The sequence below is a fragment of the Dermacentor albipictus genome, chromosome 10 (genome assembly GCF_038994185.2).
Source record: "Dermacentor albipictus isolate Rhodes 1998 colony chromosome 10, USDA_Dalb.pri_finalv2, whole genome shotgun sequence".
Classification (NCBI taxonomy): Eukaryota; Metazoa; Arthropoda; class Arachnida; order Ixodida; family Ixodidae; genus Dermacentor; species Dermacentor albipictus.
Window position 1 is genome coordinate 24,419,473 of NC_091830.1, and position 10,343 is coordinate 24,429,815.

Here is a 10,343-nt window from a genome sequence, read left to right on the forward strand (position 1 = left end):
TGTGTGGTCGAGTTGTTAACAGGAAGCATTCTTTGCCTATTTCTTGGCACATTGTGGTAGGTAGGTAGGTTCCTGTCTCGCCCTGCTTTAAGAAAATCTGTGACCATCGCCTTTTACTGTCAAGCACAGCATTCCAATACTCTAACCATTACACCTCGATCATTCTTTCTTTTTAAATTCTGCAACGAACATTATCAAATCACCTTAAAGCTTGAACCCTCTCCAGCTGGGGTGCCGTTGTCGTTTAAAATTTTCTGAGAATTGTCCAGGGCTCTGCCCTCGACATCCCCTCAGGTACACACTCTTGCAGTCTTTGCATTTCTACAAATTTCCATGCTCTTGCAGAACAGTCGGGCGGGTCGTGCACCAGGGTCACAGTAAAACCCCGCCATAGGGCTTGCCATAGACAGTGCGAGCCAGTCAGCATTATCAAGTCATATTGTACTTTGTCGTCAGTGCTAATGTCAAGAAATTTTAAGTCATTGGACCCGGTGCAAGGTCCTGAGGCATGTTAGAAAAATCCCTCCCAATACTGAAGACAAGCATGATCAATAGTCTCTGGTTTCTGAAAGATAAGACAGTGCGAGCCCTACTGTAGAAAAAAAAACCGTTCTTCTAAGGACATTTTACTGACAGCGTGTTAGTACGTAGTTTAAATGGCAAGATTTTGCTCCTGGGCTAATTTGCTTTCTTTTCACTCGTTTTACCACATCCCTGCCTTGACCTGCACTGCCAATGGTCCTGCACATACGGACTTAAGATTTGTGCAGGCAATAATACTAAATCATGTGCATTCTCATTCAGCTTCTTTTCAGTATCACTAAACAAATATTTGTTTGAAAACCTTGCAGCCAAAACCGCGCGCTTGTTACCACTTCTTCTATACGTAAACATGAACTGGGCCTTTCATGATGTTGGTGCCCATTACAAACTGGGGTGATGCACATTTGGACCTCACCCAAATTACAGTTTGCTGAAATGGGTCAGTTACACCTTAAAAAGGGGGAAAGAATGGTTTACCACCTGTCGTGAGAACAGGTGTGTCAAATACGCATCCGCTCCTTCAACCTACGAAATAAATTCGTGAGACTACGGTGCTCCCTGGTAGGCGACCACACGAATGTGGCGAAGACACGATGCATCTTCTATACTTAACCCGAGAGTAGCGCAGCACTTGCATTGTGCCCCAAAGCTTGGACACAAACAGGTTGCGTACAGTGGCCCTGGCAAATGTCGAGAGATGTTCTGCCATCCACCTATCCGCTTTTTCCTTAATTTCTCGTTTCCTTTTGCCAATATTTATTTTACTAGTAACCCTCGAGCGACACACCCAGATATTTAACAGGGGTTCTGATTCACTTTACATTGCTGAATGTGTCGGAGATCGACAACCATTCGCCATGTCAGAAGGCATTTCCCGGTGTTTACCTCGCCAAGACTTTTCCCAATACTCATCATTGTATGGATGCCGTCTAACTGTTCAACACGATCATATGGTCTGTATATGCCAGAAGCCTTACTTTAGCGGCATGTGCATGAACACAATGAATAGACTTGATTTTTTATCCTTACACAATGTTTTGATAGTGTTACCGGGAGATGTCTGAAGGGATTATATACAATATTTACACAGCAAAAGCCAGTGGCAATACAACGAAGATCGTGGGCCAAAGAACAGCTCGTCCTTTTTCTCATCTGCTATGGCACAGCATATTCGTCCGCAAGATTGGTGGCTCATAGCATTACCCTCTGGCGGCTAAAGCACCGTCTGGGTGCAGTTGAAATATGATGACACGGAAAAGATTCATTGCACAGGGTTAATCAGTGTCTGGGAACTAGTCAGTTCCTCCTCGTGGGTTTGGAAACAAACATGGGCCATTCCCTCGAAATAAAAGCTGGGTCCTTCAGTACTGCAGAGGGACCATGTAGTAAACAACGTTAGCCAGCATGATGGCTGGGTCCCACTCAATGTTCTTGCTGGCTCTCTCATATTTGGTCAACGAGTATTCAACATCCATGGCATCTGCAGAGGGACCATGTAGTAAACAACGTTAGCCAGCATGATGGCTGGGTCCCACTCAATGTTCTTGCTGGCTCTCTCATATTTGGTCAACGAGTATTCAACATCCATGGCATCAGTACTGAGAAGGTACAACAATCTCGGAGTTGTGCCAGGACTACAGATGTTGTGGTAGCCAAGGCTGAGCCATCGGGCCTGTCAGTCGACATTGTCATATGGCCTAAAAGATGCCCCCTGCGAAGTTCCATGGAGCCCTTCAGATATACTCCATGCTTTCACCAAAGATGTAACTGGGAGACGTCAAAAGGAGTTTTGTACAATACACAGAGTGGCACAACAACAAAGATAGTGGGCCAGAGCACAGCTCGTCCTCTTTCTCGTCTGCTATGTAATGTCTTCTTTGTCCGCTGCATCGGTGGCTCATAATATATACACTCAACAACAGAGGGCTTAGAGGACATCCATAACGCACAAATGCGTTACATTAATGGTGGCCGCCAATGTGCGACTGGCTATTAATCTCAAACTGCACTTACTATACGCTATGGACATCCCCTCAGTTATGATAGTGCCTTGATTAACATGATTCAACACATTGAGCATTGAACTCCAGAACTGTACTTTTTGTTAGATTATGGCAGATTCGGTAATGACACAAAAGTGCAGCCTTTTTCGATATTCCCGCTGACACCAAGTAAATAACCTTGTCAGAATTATCTTAGAAACTGTTACCAATGTGTGTTGTACACACTTTTCAAAAATGTAAATGATCTCTAATGTGTTGTTTATACATACCAGAAAGGCAAGTGAACAGTGTTTGACATCGAAGAATGAGGCATTCTTGGGTGCATTAGTGTACCATGTAGTTTGTAGTTCTGACTGCCCTACATTTCAGATCGGCCCCCATTTTGCAACTGCACTATTTCTAGGATTGTCACGCCTGACAAGTTTTCATCTAACCTTGGCTTATATATCTCCAGGATCAGCCCATATATTTGGTTGAATAAAGCCACACTTCTAGTTCCAGATTTATGCATGAACAAAATCTGATGACCTACACAGGCAAAGGCCTTCTCAGGTCTATTTGAAGGATAGCGACTCCCGCATGTATGGTGTCGCAACACTGCAGCACGTTACATTATGTGCATGACAATGGACTGATCATGTGTGCTGCAGGTCTGATGTGGCCCAAGTCTTCCGTCACCTTCTGAAGGCATCAGAATATCCATAAAAATTTTGTAACCGCAGTTTCTCAGACATCGACCTGTAAGATCAGATTGTGTCTTCCGTCTTGGAATAAGAACTACGTATGCCTCACCAAATGATGGGGGTAATGCCTCTAAATTATATATGAAATGCTGCCACTCGAACTTGGGCTATACTTACCCTAATTAAATGTTTTATATGATACAGCACTCAGGCATCGGGACCTGGAGACATACTAGTAATGGAGTTTTTTATCACCTTAGAAACTTCAAGTTTCACCTTCAAGTACAGTCTTCACTTCGTCTGAAAGCCATGGCCATGCTATCAAGAAGAGAGAGAATAAACTTTATTGAAAATTGGTCCGGCAATTTTCCTTTGGGGTGAGATGGGGGAGAAGGGGATTAGCCCCTAACCTTTTCCACCCTCCATCAATGATGATGATGAAGATATACACTATAAGTTGCCAAGCAGTGATTAAAAAATTAACAGGAGTTGCTGCGTAACAATCACAATTATCTATCAGTGCAGCAGACAAGTAGACTCAATCTACATGCGCACGACTCTTCTCCTGAAAATGCATAAATTGTACCCCTCTTGATGCGTCAAAACACTCACTTGCATCAAGGTCAACTGTGGTATGATCGATCGCACACATACTTCCCTCGCTCCAAAGCCGAACAGCCAGCTCTTTAAAACACTCAGCATGTGCGCCTTGTGCCCCTTTCTCTTCGTCTTTCTTTGGGACAGCTTGTGCTGGGACCGCTATCTCTGGGACCGGCCCACTTTTCCCAGTATATTTATTGTCAGATTACGCTACGTAGAAACCATGAGACATGCTGACTTTACATTCACTCAAGTTAATAATGTCTTAGCATTTATTCGTCAGAGTACAAATGCTGCTGTCCCTCGTCATGACTGCTGGACATACACCACATGGTAGCCATAGGAACATAGAACTGTATAACATGTAGTCGCTGATGACGTTAAAATCTGTGTTACTCTTGCTTAAGCTCGTGCTAACAATCGCCCCGTCATAAGCTCCCATCGAGTGGCCGGTGTAAATCGTGCCACTGTTGCCGTACGATCCTATTCAACAAGGTCATCGTGCTGTTGTCGTTACATGCACATACACTCACGACTCACACACATGAAACTACTTTAAACAACACTCCCATATCAAGGTACCAGCAAAATGCTTCAAATACCATAGATTATCATAGTGCGTAGGAGCCACACAATTTTTTTCTATATTTGTGTGTGACTTGGGGATTTGGGAAAGCCGACCCTAAAAACGTATACAAGCTTCCGAGACGGTGCCGTCCTGCTGAGGCAACAGCATGGCATGCCACCATCTCAATTGAATAAAATGACCTCGTTCTTTTTCTGTGTTCCGGATTGTGCGGAGTGTAATGGGCTTGTCTTAGGAAGTGTGGCAGCACTGTAGTAGGTTAAAAGCATGGGCTTTGAGATTTTGATGTGCCAGACTGTTGCAAATGCAGAATGTTGCAATTTCAGAGCTCACGCTTTTAGTGCGACACAATGTTGCCTCTCCTCAGATAAGCACAATGCACTACGCAGGATTTTGAACCCAGAAAAACCCAAGATCTTCCTAATGAACTGAATTTCAAGCATCAAACGCGGAAGATTGGTACTATCCACATCGCATATCTCTCGCTAGACAACACCTCACAAGTTTGTGAAGTGAGAGTTTATTTCAGTTCAAAGCCAAGTTATACCTATATCTTCCAGGCTGCGTGTACTCAAATGCACTGTCTTCACTGCTGTGCCAGTTTGTGTCTTTGTAAGTCCAAATTAGGACACTATCATTTAGCGGAGAAAGAGCAAAGGCTTTGTGCTTCTGTGTGTTAAACTCCAGAACTGTACTTTTTGTTAGATTATGGCAGATTCGGTGACACAAAAGTGCAGCCTTGTTTGATATTCCCACTGACACCGAGTAAATAATCTTGTCAGAATTATCTCAGAAACTGTTACAATTGTGTGTTGTACACACTTTTCAAAAATGTAAATGGTCTCTAATGTGTTGTTTATACATACCAGAAAGGCGAGTGAACAGCGTTTGACATCGAAGAAAGAGGTATTCTTGGGCACATTAGTGTACCATGTGGATTGTAGTTCTGATTGCACTACCTTTCAGATTGGCCCCCATTTTGTGACTGCACTATTTTCGGGATTGCAGTAATCTAATTCATTTGCTGAAGCCCTGGGCCGCATTTTGCATATAGTAAACATTCTTTTTTCGTATGGGAGGTCAAGTTGTTAATACGAAGCATTCTCTGCCTATTTCTTGGCACATTGCGGTAGGTAGGTAGGTTCCTGTCTCACCCTGCTTTAAGAAAATGTGTGACCGATGCTGGAATCGAACCTCTACTGTCGAGCAGAGCATTCCAGTACTCTATCTATTACACCTCGATCGTTATTTTTTAAAATTTTACAACAAGCAGTATCCGCTTTTTAAGTCCACTGAAGAGAAGTAACGTGCGTGACGAAGCCTGTCGAGTGAATCGTCCATACGTGGAAGCTGGTACATGTCTGTGTTTGTCACCCGATTTTGTTTTCAGTATAGTCCACACAGAAAAGCAAAGGCTTTTCAAAGCAAAAGCAAAAAGCAAGCTGCCATCTTCTTGACTAGAACTACAGGAGATGCCCAGGGACTCGTTGCTGGTTGGATCACGTGGTCTTCCAGCATTTTTGTCACTTGTTGTATCGCTTCACGTTCTCTGATAAGAATAAGGACATGATAAGGATTTTGGTGAATTGTTCTTGCCATATCCTCTGTAATTACTCGATGCTTCGTTAGAGGCATCCTACCGACGCTGGACGTCGAGGCAAAGCAGTTGTTGAACTTGGACAATAGTGTAAGAAGCCGTTCTCATTCATGCTGCAAGAAAGCAGAGCTGACGTCAAGTGCAGGAGCTGGGTCTCGCGTTGGGGGTTCTTCCAGTAGTGAACAGCAGCGACGAACATCCGCAACACCATCAAAATAAGCCACAGCCATGCCCTTCGGAAGGTACTGTCGCTATGTGCTAAAATTGGTTAGCAACAGGTTCGTGCACCTGTCAGTTGCATTTACGATTCCTCTTACGACCGAGATACCGTGAGTAAGCAACAGAATGATTATTTGGTCGGCAACTCCCTCGCAATGAAATGCTGAGTCACATGCTACCGAAAAACGGGTACATGTTTGAGGTGGGATGACGACGTCGCCTTCTGCTAGACGAAAGGAGTTGCGTTGCAGTGATAAGTAATGGACTAAACCAGGGCTCTTATAAAATGTGACCATATGATCCGAGATGTTAATTACGACACCGTATTCTTTCAGAAAATCCATTCCAATAATCAAATCTTTACAGTACACAGGCAGAATGATGAATGTGGCCACGAAAGAAGAATCCCCGATGGTAATTTTAGCAGTACATCTTCCAGTAGGCATCAGTAATTGTCCGCCTGCTGTCCTTATGCGAGGTCCCATCCATGGCGCCTTTACCATCTTCAGGCCGAGGACGAGTTCCTGATTCTTTGTAGAGAAGTCAGCACCAGTGTTGACTAACACTGTCACCGGCTGCCCATCCACGAAAACATCAATGTCGGCGCTCAGAATTTCTTCGGTGTCGGTGTTTATCGGCTTCACATTGTTCTGCGGCGAGAGTGTTGGGGGCTTTTTATTGTCTGGCGGCGGGCCTGCAACCTTACCCCGAGAGGTCGCCGCCTTCAGTTTCCCCGGCGTGGGCTGGGCAACCTTTGTCCTTGGAGGTCAGCAAAAGTATGACCAGTAGGGGAAGGCATCTCAAGTGGAGGGGTCAAGTGGAAGGATTGTTGCAATGTCTCGCGATGTGACCGATATGGCGGCAGTTAAAATGATAGGCCGATCATCTGCCATCTACCAATCAGCCAGATTCCAACAGCGACGATAGAACCGTTGTTCCTGGGGCGGCGTTCTTGGGCGATGCGGCGACCTAGGGTGAAAGTCGGGTGTCTGAGAATAAGAAACTGCGCAGACGATGAAACCAAAGTTGCTGAGTTCCTCCCCCACAATGGACTGGACCAGGGAAACAGCCGGCACATAAAAATTGCTGTGGTCGGTGTTGGGGAGAGCAGGAGCAATTTTCGGACGGACGATTCGTGTAAGTTCCGATGACGGGTACGACTGCAGATGAGAGACCTGTCCGTCTTCACATGTTGACGTCAAAGCAGTGTTCAGTAGCCAAATGATTATCCTCGCAATATGCCGGCTTTTGGACTGCTCAAAATGCCAGCATTCCATAATTTCGTCAATGGTCTCATAATTTTGGCACAGCAATAGGTTGAACACATCGCCTGCGATTCCTTCAGCACGTGACCAACCTTCTCCGACTCGTCACGTCACTGTCAGCTTTACAGGAAACAACCAAGACGTCCTGAATGTAGGATATGTATGGTTCAGTGGATGTCCGGGCATAGATGGATAGATCTTTCGTTTCGGCTGTCTTTCGACCCATGGGCTTCCCAAACAAGGCACTAAGTTTTTCTCTGAAAGTGTCCGAACTTCAAATCTGCGTCTTGTGGCTCTTGAACCATGGCTTTGCCATTTCTCTGAGGTAAAACAGCACGTTCGCCAGCATCAGCGTGGGGTCCCAACAATTGATCTCACTGATGCGTTCATAATCGGCAATTCAATCTGCGATGTCAACTTCCCCCATATCGCAGAACATTCCTGGGTCTTTAGGGCGTATAAGGACGATCGTTGACGTTGTTGTGGCTGGTGCAGGCATCATTCATAGTGGCGGGCGCAGGCATGGTCTCGTCTGTCATCATGATGACCTCGACTTGACAACCAATACGGGGCTTCGTTGTACTGCGGTCCTGGTACCCAGCGGCTCTAACAAATTGTGACAGGGATTCACGAGCACACAGGAAACAGATGAAACCATATACTACATTGCTTAGAGGCTGCTGCTACCGCAGAATGGGCAACAGCATCTCACGTAGAACGTCCAGTCTTCTTGCTCTTTGTACAGCAAAGCGGTCCCTTAACGGCGTGCTCATACGTGATGCATCGTAACAATAGCATTTGGAGAGCCTGAATATTTCAGATGGTATCACACTACGTAACTGTCAGAATTATGCGACATACACACTTTTCAAAAAGGAAAATCGTCTCTATTGTGTCCTTATACTTTCGAGAAAGACAATTCAACAGCGTTTTACATAGAAGAAAGTCTACTTGGGCGCATTAGTGTACCATGTGGTTTGTAGTTAAGATTGCGCTATCTCTGGGATTGTCATGCCTGACAAGCTTTCATCTAACCTTGGATTATATATCTCCGAAATCAGCCCATATATTCTGTTGACTAAATCCAGATCTGGTTCCGGATTTATGAGCACGCTGCTCGAATGAGCGCATCTGGGCCTGACACAGGCCTTGTTGCACTAGTTACACATTGTTCCGTAAGCAGCTCTACACTAACTAGGTGTATCTTTTCAGTTCCAAAGTTCATTTTGAAGCCTTCCGAGTTGTCGTACCTGCAATAAAACGCCTCAAATCATTTCATTTTGATGAAAGTGGCCAAAAAGTGCAAGCCTGATACTCAGATCCCACGAGCCCGAAACGATCCAAACTCACCAATGATGACCTTGTATTTAAAAAAGAAACCTACATTCATTTAGTCAAACAAGCAAACGTACAATACACCACCGCACTTGATGGTCAACATATTAGTAGTGTGGAATAAACAAAATGAGTTATTCACAGACTTTATCTTAGTTGTTAGCACAGCACTAGCAAAAGACAAGTACCGAAAAAATGAGGGCACCCACGAAGTGCAGAATTTTTCCAATGCTTCATTTTTTTGTGTACCTGTTTTTCCAAGTATGCTACTTATCTAAGGTATATAAAGGCAATGAGAGGAATGCTAGCAACGATGCACACACATCTTTGGAAGTGTGTTGGGTAATTATTGGATAATACCCCTGCCACAGGGGCACTGAAAATGGCGTTAACTTCCCGATGCCTTAAGATTTAACGTCATTTGTACGGTGCCACATGGATAAATCAAATGACATTTACCCTAATGCTATTCGTTACCGGAAGTGTTCGCAAGAAGTTATACCACTGATAAATGCATGTACTCTCTGCACCATAGCTTGCAAAGTGCGGTTTACTTAAGTTAGTTGAAACGACATCATATTTAGCTGGAAACAAATGTTTCAGGTGTTTAAGCCATACAGCACACATAAAGAAGCACATCAATTTTTATATAATGAAAAAATTTTAAAAACACATTAGAAGAGATGCTTCTGCAAGCGGAGTCGTGTTAAATGTTGGAACAAACCATACAAGAACCATGTAGGAAGGGAAAAAATACAAGGAAGCATATCGCAATGGGACTGAGGCCAAACATGTCAGCTTAGCACGTGATCGCACATTGAAGTGTGCAGTTGGTTTTAGTGTTCCCGCTCTTCAGGCAGAGCCACAGCAGGGCAGCTGAACATGCGTGCACCGAATAAACTACTGGCATAGCTACTGGGAACCAAGGAGGTTATATACCAAGTCGGAACCAAATGTCTCGGGAAATCTCGATTGTTGCTCTGCGATCTTGGCGCAAGAGGTCACTTGTTGGGCCCCCACTCTGTGGCTTCATGGAGCATTCACTTGCTAAGGCTGTCTGCATGACATAATGCTCCCTCCCATATTTTTCCTTCCTCCATGACAAGGACGATTTCATCGCCACTGTGCTTCGTCAGTTGTAAAAGACAGCAACGAACTAAACCTAGTGGCACCATAGTATGCCTATTTCTGCATTTTGCTAGCCTTGAAGGCAGATTAAACTTGTATATGCATGCTTACCTTTTTATTATAAACCGAAAATTTCTCACTTCAGAAGAACCTGTTATCGACATCGTCGGGTCAAATGTCATTCAATTTGTATGAGTGGCAGCTTTGCGAAAAAAATCTCATTCAGGGACTTAATACCTTAACTACTGAATGCCATTTTTTGTGCCCATGTCGCACGGGTATTAATGGCACTTACTAAACCATTTTTCGCTTGTGTGGAGGCGTTATTAAGGCTCTCACAAATTTTCCCCGCTGCCCCGAAAAAGGCAAAGGTGCTAGCAATTC